The sequence below is a fragment of the Oncorhynchus mykiss genome, chromosome 17, assembly GCF_013265735.2.
Source record: "Oncorhynchus mykiss isolate Arlee chromosome 17, USDA_OmykA_1.1, whole genome shotgun sequence".
Lineage (NCBI taxonomy): Eukaryota > Metazoa > Chordata > Actinopteri > Salmoniformes > Salmonidae > Oncorhynchus > Oncorhynchus mykiss.
In genome coordinates, this window is record NC_048581.1 from 64,942,113 (window position 1) to 64,958,642 (window position 16,530).

Below are 16,530 nucleotides of genomic sequence, written 5' to 3' on the forward strand. Positions count from 1 at the left end.
GGGCAGAGGAGAGGTAGTCGAGGTTGAATCAGTTTCGTGTTTCTCTGTGGTTGATAGCCAGATCTCACCACACAAAGACCAGCGTTGAGAGCTCCAGGATACACTGATAATAAACACTCTTTTTCCTCAGCTTTTTCCGTGTGGAGCATAGGGACAGCCCCAAGGACTCCCCCTCTGTCTTACCACACACACAACTAATTCAAATAACTTAGTAGATTACCCTTGACTTTTCAACATCTAAAACTTAAAACACATTCTGTTACCACTGTCACATGATCACTTTGTTATTTATCTAAACCTATAGTTTAAGGGCTTGACTCTGCGTTCCCTGTGTCCTCTCTCTCTCTCTCTCTCTGCGTTCCCTGTGTCCTCTCTCTCTGCGTTCCGTGTCCTCTCTCTCTGCGTTCCGTGTCCTCTCTCTCTGCGTTCCGTGTCCTCTCTCTCTGCGTTCCCCGTGTCCTCTCTCTCTCTCTCTCTCTCTCTGCGTTCCCTGTGTCCTCTCTCTCTCTGCGTTCCCTGTGTCCTCTCTCTCTCTGCGTTCCCTGTGTCCTCTCTCTCTCTGCGTTCCCTGTGTCCTCTCTCTCTCTGCGTTCCCTGTGTCCTCTCTCTCTCTGCGTTCCCTGTGTCCTCTCTCTCTCTCTCTCTCTCTCTGCGTTCCCTGTGTCCTCTCTCTCTGCGTTCCCTGTGTCCTCTCTCTCTGCGTTCCCTGTGTCCTCTCTCTCTGCGTTCCCTGTGTCCTCTCTCTCTGCGTTCCCTGTGTCCTCTCTCTCTGCGTTCCCTGTGTCCTCTCTCTCTGCGTTCCCTGTGTCCTCTCTCTCTGCGTTCCCTGTGTCCTCTCTCTCTGCGTTCCCTGTGTCCTCTCTCTCTGCGTTCCCTGTGTCCTCTCTCTCTGCGTTCCCTGTGTCCTCTCTCTCTGCGTTCCCTGTGTCCTCTCTCTCTGCGTTCCCTGTGTCCTCTCTCTCTGCGTTCCCTGTGTCCTCTCTCTCTGCGTTCCCTGTGTCCTCTCTCTCTCTGCGTTCCCTGTGTCCTCTCTCTCTCTGCGTTCCCTGTGTCCTCTCTCTCTCTCTGCGTTCCCTGTGTCCTCTCCCTCTCTCTCTGCGTTCCCTGTGTCCTAACTCTTTCTCTCTCTCTGCGTTCCCTGTGTCCTCTCTCTCTCTCTCTGCGTTCCCTGTGTCCTCTCCCTCTCTCTCCTTGCGTTCCCTGTGTCCTCTCTCTCTCTCCCTGAGGAGGCCTTCTAAATAAGACATAAATAGGCTGATGACACAACTGCACTTTTCACAAAAAGAGAGAAAGGCGAGAAAAGAAAAGAGAAGAGAAAGGAACTCTGCTCTGGTGCAGTGGCTCCTTTCTTCTGCTTTTCAGAAACGCAGGTTAAAAAGCAGCCTTTTCATCCCTCTCTCATCCCTCTCTCTCTCGCTCTGTCATCTCTCTCCAACTTAGGAACAGGCAATGTATTGTGGTGGATAGCGGAAGGGTACTGTGGTATTTATCAGAAAAGAGAGGAGGGGGGAGGAGGACAAAACATACTCCCCAATAAAGAGAAAGAACAAGAGAAGGGGAAGAAAGGATGTGTATGAAGGGCCCCTTTCGCAGAAAGCCCCCCCTTGCCCCCTCCTCCCTCAAAAGGGGCAGGCACACACAATGTGCTGTTTCCTTTAGCCCCGACACACTTTATATCCTAGCCCCATTCAGGACGACTACTTTAGGGCACCCATGTGTGCACAGAGCATATGTGGCTGAGAGAGAGGATGTGTGTGTGTGTGTGTGTGTGTCCGTATAGATCCCTGTTTGCTGAGGGCCTTATAGACTGACAGGCCATGGCTCTAAGGCGTTGCCATGGAGATGTCTTTGTGCAGTAAGTTGCACAACAGGTGATTCTAAAGAAGGCTAGCTGAGCTGGTCTCAGTATTGAGAACTGCGGGAGGTGAGAGAGTGAGTGAGTGAGTGAGTGAGTGAGTGAGATTATACGAGGTGTTAGCCGTTTTAGGATCCAGCTTGGCCCAGAGTTCTTAACTAGCTCCTTTATACACAGATCATGTCTAAAATCGCTTGGGCTTACCGGGCCACACTGCTTTACACACATGTATCAAACCTCACCGAAAGAGAGGGTGTGTGTGCATACGCATCAGAGTTTATCATATCTTCAACTCCAAGAGTGTAAAACCCCCCATATCACATTTAGTATTGCGAAATCTACTATAAAAAGGGAGAAAGAGCGAGAGAGAGAGAGAGAGAGAGATACAAAACTGGTTCTTCTCCTTGGACTGGATAAACGTGGCTGAGCCAAAGCCAGCCATACGCATATACTGTCATACATGTCAGAAAGATACCGACATAAATTACATTAAACAAACATCAAAGCCTCTGCAGTCAGAGAGCAACTTAAGTAACAAGACAAGGTCATAGGCTATGGATTGACAACAAGGAACCCAATTAACCAATCAATCATCCAATTCTTTAAAGGGGTGTGCACAGATAAAGATGGTTTAAGAATCAACACTCTTTTATGGAAACTTAGGGCTAAAAGTCTGTTTTCAACACATGATGAGATGTGTTCTTTTTTGCTTTGTCCAAGATGGAATGAAGGGTAATTCATTTTGATAAAGGAGGCTGCAGGTAACCTAGTGGTTAGAGCCTTGGACTAGTAACCGAAAGGTAGCAAGATCGAATCCCCGAGCTGACAAGGTAAAATCTGTTGTTCTGCCCCTAGGCCGTCACTGAAAAGAAGAATTTGTTCTTAACCTACTTGCCTAGTTAAATAAAGATTTTTTTTTAAAGGTTCTGCTCTGATCAAGTTGTTATTTAGAGCCTAATCTATAGCCTAAAATAGCCTGTTTTCTGGATTTATAATATACTCTTTTGCACTGCTTATCAGTTGAACAAACTTTGTAATTGGTGAAATGGTCTTGGACAGATTTACAGTAACAATACATTATTATTTTTCAGATGTGTTTCCTGGTATTTTACATGCTGTCCAAATCCATATTTAAATAGAGGTGCGATAGCTATGATGGATAAAGATAGGCTATGAATCACTTGTAGCTTACCAGCTACATTTACACTCTAAGAAATACTCTACAGTGTGATATTTTCTGTCTGTTAATGTAGAACAGGGGTAGGCAATGCTGTTCCTGGAGTACCAGGTACTGCAACATTCTCCAACTAGGCACCACAGCAGACCAACTGAGCTAATTTATCAGTTCAGTTATTGACAAAAATTGTTTTAAACATACCTGGTCTTCTAGGTTGGTTGAATCAAAAACAGAAGTGCTAGCAGCACTCCAGGACCAGGGTTGCCTACCCCTGATATAGAGGTATATTTAACTGACAGAGCAATGAATGGCGACGTTTGCTTACCCAATGTTAACGTGTATGCCTCTCCCTAACCTCATTGGAACTATAACTAACTTTAAATCTTAACCCTCATCCTTATTTAGAGTTTGCCTAACTGAAGTTTTTGTGTTACCAGTTGAATACACCAGGGGCAGACTGGCCAGCTGGCATTTCGGGCAAATGCCAGATGGTTTGTCCATTTTTATCCCAGTGGGCCTGTCTAAATAGTTTTTTTTCAGACAAATTATCATTATCTCGCTGGTAACAGAGGTCTTAAAGGGCATGTAGCAGCCATTTCTCAATGCCAGAAAAACATATAATACTAACTTAGAGAACCCCAAGAAAAGATTCCCAAATTAAATACAATTTTATAATACTGTATTGTTCTAAAAAAGTTGGGTTTGAGGTTCTCCTCAAATCAGCGCTAACAATCCCACAATGCCCTCTGGTCAGCATCACACAGTGAGGACATAAACAAATCACATCAAGTGCTTCATATAAAAATTACAAAAAAGGGTGGGTAAGTAGGGTGTAGCAACACTTACTATGCAAATGTATGTTATGTCTCTATGGCTACACACATGAAAAACACTTAGTAAAAAGTGGGTTACATTTGTGAGAATGAGTTGGGCGAATTGGGTATAATTACCAACAGCATGGCATATAAAGTATCACAAACAGCCAGCAGCACCAAAAGAGAGAGCATTATCAGGGCTTTACCTGGTAAGTGAAAGAGCTCTACCTCTATGCTAACTTTAGCTAGCTATAGAGCTACGGCATTTAGCTCATCTAAATAACGCTAAAGTAACCATATGATCTTGTCTGCCAGCTGTTAGTATGACAGCACCAGCAGTTAGATACTATAGATGGGCTTTTACTATCGGAAAATAGTAGTTTTGGTTGAGACGGAGGTCAATGTTTTTGTATAGAGCCCTGTGGTTGGGGCCAAACCTGTATGCGTGTCTGTGTGTGGGGATGGCGGGCTAAAACGAAATGCAACGTGTCGGCATTGTTTTCGATCATGGATCTGATGGCATTCCGGAGAAAAGGAGCTAGGTTCTCTTTAAAAAAAGAGTGGATTGTGGATTTTGCTCAAAGTTTATTTATGTAGCTTGCCGCTAGAGTTGTGTTTTTGGCTGTCTGCACTTGGGCTCTCGGTGTGTGTGGATGACCCGTTGGATGGTGTCTGTGGTGCTTCTTTTGGAGAAGACATGCTTTCTTTGGAGGGATGGATTGTGGATTTTGTTCAGTGGGAATTCTCTTTTTTTATCATCTTAGGATCAATGTTGTCACAGTTGCTTCTTGTTGAAGAGGCATCGGCTAACATTAGCTTGCTATAGCTAGCTATCATCTTCCTCTGTTTCTGAATGAATTTGTGGCTATTTCTTTCTAACAGGCAAAATAAAGTGAGCTAGATTTTGTTTGTGTACTGACGTATTGATACCATAACTACGTTTGTCACTGGTATTTTTTTTTTTTTACCTTTATTTTACTAGGCAAGTCAGTTAAGAACAAATTCTTATTTACAATGACGGCCTAGGGGCATTGACGGCCTAGGGGCAGAACGACAGATTTGTACCTTGTCAGCTCGGGGGTTTGAACTTGCAACCTTCCGGTTACTATTCCAAATGCTCTAACGACTAGGCTACCCTGCCGCCCCGTATGGGCTAGAAAATATCCTAAAGCTAGTCAGCTAGACAGTGATAGCCACAAGCTAAAACCAGGGAGAAGCTGTTGGCTTGATACTGTTCACTCAAATATGTTTTTCCACATGTAATTGAGGAAATTAGATTATTATTCAATAAAAAATGTAATTGTGTCAATATGTTCTGAATATTGCAGAAAAATCCTCAGATGTTTTCCATACTAAAAACGTGAAGTACAACTTGGTGTGCACTAGCTTACCATGTACAGTAGGCTAACCATGAGTCATCAAAATTACGATCTTGCAATCTGGCTTTCTGGCAGTCTTTTTGTACAATTGAAAACAAAAAAAATGTCAAGTTAGTTATTATAAACCGGGTGGTTAGAGCCCTGAATGCTGATTGGATGAAAATGTGGTGTATCAGACCATATGCCACAGGTATGACCAACATTTTATTTTTACTAATCTAATTACGTTGGTAACCAGTTTATAATAGCATTAAGGCTCCTCTGCGGTTAGATATATGGCCAACATGGCATTGTGTCGGGCCTAAGAACAGCCCTTAGCCCTGAAATATTGGCCATATACACCACACCCCCACATGCCTTATTGCTTAAATATACAGCACCAACTACATAAATATCTGATACGGTGCATTATCTGCTGGGCCGGTGTGGGGGCCGCAAAGAAGAAAAAAAAACTGGTCCAGTGTGTTAAATGCCAGGGACGATTTCTGGTCCCAGTCCGCCCCTGGAATACACCTATATAATATGTGGAAATCTTTAAAAAAAAAAAACCATAATATAAAAAAATACATGGCACTTAATCCAAAATGTGCTTACTTTAATTGAATAATTAAATAGAGGATTTGAGAGAATGAATCCTACTGAATTGACTGTAATATGGTTATTTTTCCACAGTTAAGGTTATTTATTTAAGCACTGTTACGTTCACATTTAGTGCTGGCTCAGATTGTTTATTAACTTAGGCATTCACTGACAAACAAAAAGCATAACAAAAAAAGAGAAACACACAGTTCTTTATTCGTTTTCACTGATTCCAAAAGAGATGCAAATCATTCTTCAGACAGCTGTGGAAAAAAAAATAAAACTGTCTCTGGTCATTTGCAAATTGCCACACACACTGAGGTGTGTGTCCGGCGATGAGGAATTCAACTTAACGGTACAAGCAATCTGTTGTGTATGTTGTTCAAACACCCAGGGGAAAGACATGTAAATGGAGCAGGAAACTAGTGGGCTATAATGCTGTGCTGTTTAGGTGGGTGCTGATCAATAGAGTGTTTGTGAATTCTCCTGATGGGAGATAAACAAATCCACTGGACACTGGGTTGTGACAACCAACAGGTGATATTCACCCCCCTCACACACCTGACAGCCACAACACACATATATTTGTATCTGAGGGGCCACACCAGGACGGCAACCATGCAAATGTTCATGGTTAATAATAACAAAAAAAGTGTATCAGAAGCAAATTCAGAATATTTTGGGAGTAGGCATTTTTTAACTATAACTACTCCAAGAACTTCTACAGTACAATACTGTAAAGTTGCTAAATATTAAGATATTGCATATTCTGTCAATAGTTCATGTATTTTTATTTGTGTATATATTTAGACTTCATTGAACAAGGCCAGTCCCATTGAGATAAAATCGGGTGTATTTGTAAATTCACCCTGGCAATCTACTCTGATTTCAGAGCACTCTGGGTTGAGAGTACCAGAGCGCAGAATAATTGAGCAATTAACAGAAGCCCTAAACTCCGTTGTTATAAAAGATGAACAGTAAACATCTGCAAAAAAAAAAGAATTACATTGTTGTCAGTAACACAGTTCAGACACTAACCCTCTTGATTACATGAACACTAACCAGGTCTGCTAGGAGAGTAAAATGTTTAGTGAGGTGTTCTCACGTGTGTCTGGAAGTAGCAAGCTAGCCAACTTCAGCCAGTTAGCTTGGGTGCTTGACTGCAGTTGTGAGGTCAGAACGCTCGGATCAACCCTACTCCTCAGCCAGAGCGTCCAGTGTGCACTTTGAACGCTCAGAGTTTCTAAGAAGGCCCAGAGCGCACTCTGATAGCAGGGGTATTCAACCGGTGGTCCCAAAACCCACAATTTGATTTATGTATTTCTTTTAAAGTATCGTAAGTAACAACAGAATAATCACATTTTGAATGTTATTCCTATAAAAATAGAATTTCTTCATAATGATGTCAACTTTATATCTTATCTCCTCATATTGATCAAATTACACTCATTGGAGCCAATTACACTCACTGGAGTATCTGACATAGGCTTTGAAACAGCACCCGCGAACAGGCTACCAGTGCAGAACAGGCTACCAGTGCAGAACAGGCTACCAGTGCAGAACAGGCTACCAGTGCAGAACAGGCTACCAGTACAGAAAGTGCCGCTAGCTGCTGGTAAGCTTTCTTGACTTGGATATTAATTTTTACCAACACATGGCCCATTAACCAGCTGCTGTTAGCAAAACGTGTTGAGTTAATCAATTAGCTAGAAATATTAGATATATTAGAGTTGAAAATTATTCTTCCGGGAAGGTCAAAATAATTTAAACTAATCTACGTAATCTAGTCATTTTAAAAATGTTGATTACTTCTCCTTGACATGATCATTCACCTGATGATAAGACTAGACCTGAAAAATATATTTTTGCTGACGTATGATGGTGGCCCCTGGGGGTCGCCAGTTAGCCTGGGAGGGGGCCCCAGGACAAGGAATGGTTGAGGTGCTCTACTTATGAACAGGGAGCATCACAATCATCCATACAAGGACTATACAGTGACATTCCATTAACCACAGAACAACATAAAGAGATGGAACGATTTGTATTGTGTGAAATGTACTGCCTCTCCCCATCTGTGTATGCATTGGCGGGAGCAGTCTAATATAGTTACCTACAGTCACACCAGGACCCCGTTAACAACTTATGGTGATGGGAAATAATACATGTTCTTTTATGTGGTTGGATTTTACAGGAAGACTGTCTAAAATATATTGCTTATGGTTGTCTAAACATAAATTAACAATTCAACACTTAAATAGTATGTTTGGCCCTTCCATATCATTTGTTTTTTTCTTATAGACTTGAGAGAAGAGTCAGTCACACATTGCCGAATTAATTAAGTAAAATTCCACTGTCTGATGTTGCATCGCTCACGTTACACAAACAAAGAAATGGGCGAAACAAAACCTTTTAACCAACAAAAGATCCTCCTGAAATCTATTTAGATAGAGGCATGGCGAAACACGCCTTGGTCCTGTAGCAGCTTGCTTTCTGAAGCAGCGCCCCACCTAGTGCCCTCTGCACTAACACACACCTGCAGCGGGTACAGGATCACACACACACACACACGTATTCTGAGAGGGATTAAAAGCTGTTTAGCTGTGGCATGAGAAAGTCAAAGCAGCCTTCACAGCAGCTTCCGTTCTTTCTTGTTCAGACTGATTTATTACCGTTAGTGAATATCTCCCTATAGTAGAACACGTCACCGGCTTCTAACAGCACTACAGACCCCTGAATCTACACCCACGGTTCACACCAAGGTAAAGATGCACAATACAACAGCAGGTGTGGTTGACATCATTCCCAGAAATGACCAGAGTTAGGAGATACAGGAAGAGATGTGTCTACCATGAAGCATCCTTCAACAACACCACATTCAGACACCTGTAGAAAAGACATCATAGACTGTATGATGTTAAAAGACAAGGGTTCGCCATCTGGGGGAACATTTAGAAGAAAAATATATAGAATAGCTGACAAAACTTTTGGGGGGGGGGGGGGGGGGGGGTAACAAATGTATTCACCCGCAGGCCAAGTTCTGAGAAATGTTTTGCTCAAAGTGATTTAACATTTTGGGAATCTGTTCCCAAGTATTCCCACGCATAAGAGAGAGATACATGTGATCATATACAAATGTAAACGGAGTTTGAAATGATTGTTGTAGTCAAATATTATACCGTGTCTGTTTGGGCTTCTTGCTGTCAATTTGCAGTCCACAAATTATTATTATGTTCCGGGCCCCTAACCATCCCCTTAAGAAAGAAATTGGCCTGCGGCTGAATCTAGATGACGATGCCTGTTACAGACCGTTGTGACATTATGCTGTATTAATAACTGGCACAAAAATCTAACGAAAAGACACCATGCAAATGAGATGACTGGAAAACAGAAAAATACAGTCACAGGCAAAGTGCAACTTTACCCCAACAAACAAACGAAGTTCAGTGCGCCACAAACAAGATGTTACTGTCTTAGTTGGAACTTTAGAACATCGCAAGTTGAAAACACTCATGGATTAAACTTATTTTCAGTCATTTTGCTTCATAATACTGTATATTAATGACTGAAGTGGAACCAGTTGGTGGAAAGGAGTCTTACCTTAAAATGTCTAAGAGAGGCTGATATGCAGGGCAGCAGGTAAGATGTGTTCTCTATTGTTGGACTCTACTGACTGAGCTATTTTAACCGAGTTTACTGACTGTCTCTGAGAGCTCTATAAGCAATGCCAAGTCTGAGACATCCTCATCTATGTTTTCCCCAATAAGGTACCACTCACCACGAGACAACAGGTGGAGACTGTGTGTACGCATGAGATGAGGTGTTAGAGGGAGGGGTCGGAGATTCATCAAAAGTCAATGATCTTCTAACTCTCCTCCAGAGTATGAAGTCTGCATCGACCAATCAGTGTGAAACACCACACTAAACTGGGTTTCCTGTGATGAGGCCATTGAAAGCCAGCATCATGACACAACCCTTTTCTCGAGCAAATGTTATTTTTCAGAGGAACCACTGTGTTACGATATCTAGCCCTGAAGTGGTGCATTTCAGAGTTAGGTACAAAGATCAGGTAGCTAATGAAATCAAAGCATATTATAAAATATTACCTCAAGATCTCTCTAAATCATATCATGCCTCAAGAAGGAGAGAGCCCCAAACCATGTGAACTCTCTCACACACACACACACACACACACACACACACACACACAGAGCAATGGTGTGTAAAACCATTTTCTTCCATTGCAATGCCTCTTCAACCTAGTTTGCACTGAACGAACACACTTAGTAAAATGTAGTCAATGATTACTGCCCTCTTTGTCAATATTCTATCATTCTCGTCCTCTCTCACACATACTGAAATCTGCCTGGCTCATTAATCATGGGGTTTTGAGTCTCAGATCCAACAGGAGACAACATGCACTTCCATTTCACCACAGGCCTTTCACTCCCCTCATTATAGACACAAGCCTTATCACTCTGCCCTGTGACACCCTTCCCACAACATCACTGACACACAAATGTCAACAACAAAAAAAGGTGTCAGAGGTGATTTAAAACATCCACTTAACTTGTCAAGGACTGAATAAGTGTGTGTTCCATGTGTATTCAGTTTTTAATGACAAATCCATCGTATTGTTTAATGACTTGATGATCCAAGGACATTTGCATAATACATTCTATGGATCACAGCAACCAATCTATCACTTTTTATTTGATCTGAACACACAACACACAGGGGGAGCACACACACTTCTGTCTCCACAGTGGTGTGTCTCTGTGAACCCCTGGTTCAATAGGACAGGGAGAACAATGCAGACTGCCACAGAAGAAGGAGGACAATCTTTGTCTGCTCTGCTGCCCTTATGGACCTGCTTGGTGTAGAGGAGATGGGCCACAGTCCCATTACACACACACAGTCCCATTACACACACACACACACACACACAAAACACTGCCCTGAGTTCTTGAACTTTGCCAATAGAAATGAAGTAGAGCAGAAACATATATGCACCGTGTCACTCAACAGACCAACACTCAGAGAGCTAGCGAGACAGCCTATAGAGCAGCTGGATACACTTCAACAATAGGTCATTCATCATGTCTCTATTCGGCAGGTAATCATTGACAATTACTTATTTAGCAAGAAGGTGTAAAGACTCTTCCAATAGAACTGGACCGATAGGTCAAACTGGATAGGTGACTCAAAGACGGACATGGAGAGAGAAAGTGCATCCAGGTCACCTCTCATCCTGTGTGAACCCTTTCACCTGGAAGCGCATCCTCAGAGAGAGAAGGGGGGGTGCTAGAGGTCAACCCTCTCCTTGTTAGAGCAGCACACAGCCCGTCAGTTACTGGTTCACTTCCACACCGGAACTGTGTGTGTGGTTCTGCAGAGGTAGGTGGAACTGTGTGTGTGTGTTTCTAAAGAGGTAGGTGGAACTGTGTGTGTGTGTGTGTGTGTGTTTCTACAGAGGTAGGTGGAACTGTGTGTGTGTGTTTCTACAGAGGTAGGTGGAACTGTGTGTGTGTGTTTCTACAGAGGTAGGTGGAACTGTGTGTGTGTGTTTCTTCAGAGGTAGGTGGAACTGTGTGTGTGTGTTTCTACAGAGGTAGGTGGAACTGTGTGTGTGTGTTTCTACAGAGGTAGGTGGAACTGTGTGTGTGTGTTTCTACAGAGGTAGGTGGAACTGTGTGTGTGTGTTTCTACAGAGGTAGGTGGAACTGTGTGTGTGTGTTTCTACAGAGGTAGGTGGAACTGTGTGTGTGTGTTTCTACAGAGGTAGGTGGAACTGTGTGTGTGTGTTTCTACAGAGGTAGGTGGAACTGTGTGTGTGTGTTTCTACAGAGGTAGGTGGAACTGTGTGTGTGTGTTTCTACAGAGGTAGGTGGAACTGTGTGTGTGTGTTTCTACAGATGTAGGTGGAACTGTGTGTGTGTGTTTCTACAGAGGTAGGTGGAACTGTGTGTGTTTCTACAGAGGTAGGTGGAACTGTGTGTGTTTCTACAGAGGTAGGTGGAACTGTGTGTGTTTCTACAGAGGTAGGTGGAACTGTGTGTGTTTCTACAGAGGTAGGTGGAACTGTGTGTGTTTCAACAGATGTAGGTGGAACTGTGTGTGTTTCTACAGAGGTAGGTGGAACTGTGTGTGTTTCTACAGAGGTAGGTGGAACTGTGTGTGTTTCTACAGATGTAGGTGGACCTGTGTGTGTTTCTACAGATGTAGGTGGAACTGTGTGTGTTTCTACAGAGGTAGGTGGAACTGTGTGTGTGTGTTTCTACAGAGGTAGGTGGAACTGTGTGTGTGTGTTTCTACAGAGGTAGGTGGAACTGTGTGTGTGTGTTTCTACAGAGGTAGGTGGAACTGTGTGTGTGTGTTTCTACAGAGGTAGGTGGAACTGTGTGTGTGTGTTTCTACAGATGTAGGTGGAACTGTGTGTGTGTGTTTCTACAGATGTAGGTGGAACTGTGTGTGTGTGTTTCTACAGAGGTAGGTGGAACTGTGTGTGTGTGTTTCTACAGAGGTAGGTGGAACTGTGTGTGTTTCTACAGAGGTAGGTGGAACTGTGTGTGTTTCTACAGAGGTAGGTGGAACTGTGTGTGTTTCTACAGAGGTAGGTGGAACTGTGTGTGTTTCTACAGAGGTAGGTGGAACTGTGTGTGTTTCTACAGAGGTAGGTGGAACTGTGTGTGTTTCAACAGATGTAGGTGGAACTGTGTGTGTTTCTACAGAGGTAGGTGGAACTGTGTGTGTTTCTACAGAGGTAGGTGGAACTGTGTGTGTTTCTACAGATGTAGGTGGACCTGTGTGTGTTTCTACAGATGTAGGTGGAACTGTGTGTGTGTGTTTCTACAGAGGTAGGTGGAACTGTGTGTGTGTGTTTCTACAGAGGTAGGTGGAACTGTGTGTGTGTGTTTCTACAGAGGTAGGTGGAACTGTGTGTGTGTGTTTCTACAGAGGTAGGTGGAACTGTGTGTGTGTGTTTCTACAGAGGTAGGTGGAACTGTGTGTGTGTGTTTCTACAGAGGTAGGTGGAACTGTGTGTGTTTCTACAGAGGTAGGTGGAACTGTGTGTGTTTCTACAGAGGTAGGTGGAACTGTGTGTGTTTCTACAGATGTAGGTGGAACTGTGTGTGTTTCTACAGAGGTAGGTGGAACTGTGTGTGTTTCTACAGAGGTAGGTGGAACTGTGTGTGTTTCTACAGATGTAGGTGGAACTGTGTGTGTTTCTACAGAGGTAGGTGGAACTGTGTGTGTTTCTACAGAGGTAGGTGGAACTGTGTGTGTTTCTACAGAGGTAGGTGGAACTGTGTGTGTTTCTACAGAGGTAGGTGGAACTGTGTGTGTTTCTACAGAGGTAGGTGGAACTGTGTGTGTTTCTACAGAGGTAGGTGCGCCCGCTGAAATGTTTGACAGTGGAGACAGTGACAGCTGAGACAGTACAGCGTGAACATGGAGTCAGCTCTCTGCTGCTGACAGACTGTCAGTCCCTTTTCCCTTCTCTGCCTGCTTTAACACAGACCCTCTCTGCTCTGTAGGCTAAAGACAACTGGAACTCAACACAACCATTGGGCAAGAGTGTGTCTCTCTCTTGCTGTGTGTGTCAGAGAGAAAGAGACAAAACAGAGACCTAAACACAGTCACATCACACACACCTAAACACAGTCACACACACACAGAGAATGAGAGAAAACAGAGTGGGAATGAGGACGGCAAAGAAAAGAGAAGAAGAAAAGCGAGTGAGGAATAGATATGGACAGAAAGGTCAGGGACTCCCCACTGACGGACAGCTTTGTGTGCAGCCAGTCACTGTAAAGGCGAACACACACACACACACTCTCTCTGGCTCTCTCAGATACACACGGAGGCCATAGGCTGGAAATTAAAGCCTTAAATCATCTTAAATTATTTAACTTCAGGCTTCACAGTCCCATCACACACACACAGACCTCAACACAGTCCCATCACACACACACGCACACAGTCCCATCACACACACCTAAACACAGTCACATCACACACACACCTAAACAGTCACATCACACAGACCTCAACACAGTCCCATCACACACACACACGCACACAGTCCCATCACACACACCTAAACACAGTCACATCACACACACACCTAAACAGTCACATCACACAGACCTCAACACAGTCACACACCTAAACACAGTCCCATCACACACACACACACACACACACACAGTCCCATCACACACACACACACACACACACACCTAAACACAGTCCCATCACACACACCTAAACACAGTCCCATCACACACACACACCTAAACACAGTCCCATCACACACACACACCTAAACACAGTCCCATCACACACACACCTAAACACAGTCCCATCACACACACACAGTCCCATCACACAGTCCCATCACACACACACACAGTCCCATCACACACACACACACAGTCCCATCACACACACACACACACACACACACACACACACACACACACACACACACACACACACCTAAACACAGTCCCATCACACACACAGACCTAAACACAGTCCCATCATACACCTAAACACAGTCCCATCACACACCTAAACACAATCCCATCACACACACAGACCTAAACACAGTCCCATCACACACACCTACCTAAACACACACACACACACACCTAAACACAGTCCCATCACACACACACAGTCCCATCACACAGTCCCATCACACACAGTCCCATCACACACACACAGTCCCATCACACACACACAGACCTAAACACAGTCCCATCATATACACACACACCTAAACACAGTCCCATCACACACCTAAACACAGTCCCATCACACACCCACAGACCTAAACACAGTCCCATCACACACACACACACACCTAAACACAGTCCCATCACACACACACACACCTAAACACAGTCCCATCACACACACACACCTAAACACAGTCCCATCACACACACACACCTAAACACAGTCCCATCACACACACACACACACACACACAGACCTAAACACAGTCCCATCACACACACCTAAACACAGTCCCATCACACACACACACCTAAACACAGTCCCATCACACACACACACATACCTAAACACAGTCCCATCACACACACACACACACCTAAACACAGTCCCATCACACACACACACACACAGTCCCATCACACACACACACACACAGTCCCATCACACACACACACAGTCCCATCACACACACACACAGTCCCATCACACACACACACAGTCCCATCACACACACACACAGTCCCATCACACACACACACACACACACACACACACCTAAACACAGTCCCATCACACACACACACAGACCTAAACACAGTCCCATCACACACCTAAACACAGTCCCATCACACACCTAAACACAATCCCATCACACACACAGACCTAAACACAGTCCCATCACACACACACACCTAAACACAGTCCCATCACACACACACACACCTAAACACACACACACACACACACCTAAACACAGTCCCATCACACACACACAGTCCCATCACACAGTCCCATCACACACACACACAGTCCCATCACACACACACACAGTCCCATCACACACACACACAGTCCCATCACACACACACAGACCTAAACACAGTCCCATCATACACACACACCTAAACACAGTCCCATCACACACCTAAACACAGTCCCATCACACACCTAAACACAGTCCAATCACACACACACAGACCTAAACACAGTCCCATCACACACACACAGACCTAAACACAGTCCCATCACACACACACACACCTAAACACAGTTCCATCACACACACACACACACCTAAACACAGTCCCATCACACACACACACACCTAAACACAGTCCCATCACACACACACACCTAAACACAGTCCCATCACACACACACACCTAAACACAGTCCCATCACACACACACACCTAAACACAGTCCCATCACACACACACACACAGACCTAAACACACACACAGACCTAAATACAGTCCCATCACACACATAGACCTAAACAGTCTCATCACACACACACACCTAAACACAGTCTCATCACACACACACACATAGACCTAAACACAGTCCCATTACACACACACACACACCTAAACACAGTCCCATTACACACACACACACAGTCCCATTACACACACACACACAGTCCCATTACACACACAGTCCCATTACACACACACACAGTCCCATTACACACACACACACACACACACTACCCAGACCAAGCATGCTCAACACACATAACCAAACACACAGTAGGGTATGCCTACCCAGACCCTGCACACTACAGTGACATACTTTGCTTATAAAACACAATGCACACACATTGTCCATGAAGACGTCTCTGCTGTCTAGTGCTGTCAATCGACTCATTCCAGCCATCAAGACTGGACACCACTAAAGATGCCTCATCTGGCTCAATGGGCATGTTCTGTCACCTCCACCCAGAGCTATGTCCATATGATCTAGAAGAGCAGATTGCACATAGACTCTACAAAAGGTAAAACTTTACTGAATTATGAAGCATGTTCTCTTTCCTTACCTATTCCAACCAATCCTCCAACTCTACCAAAACTACAAAGATCTACACATCCAAACACCCAGGGGCGGACTGAGACCAGAAATCGGCCCTGGCATTTCAAACACACCAGCCAATTTCTTTCTTTGATGCCCACACACCGGCCCACTTTTTTTCCTCAAT

The 16,530-nt window shown here is 44.1% G+C and overlaps 1 protein-coding gene across 1 annotated transcript in view; it reads right to left on the reverse strand.

Annotated features, from left to right (window-relative positions):
- The window catches only part of LOC110494392 (transcription factor SOX-13), a 45,075-nt gene that overhangs the window by 27,507 nt on the left and 1,038 nt on the right, over positions 1-16,530 (reverse strand). The window lies entirely within an intron of this gene.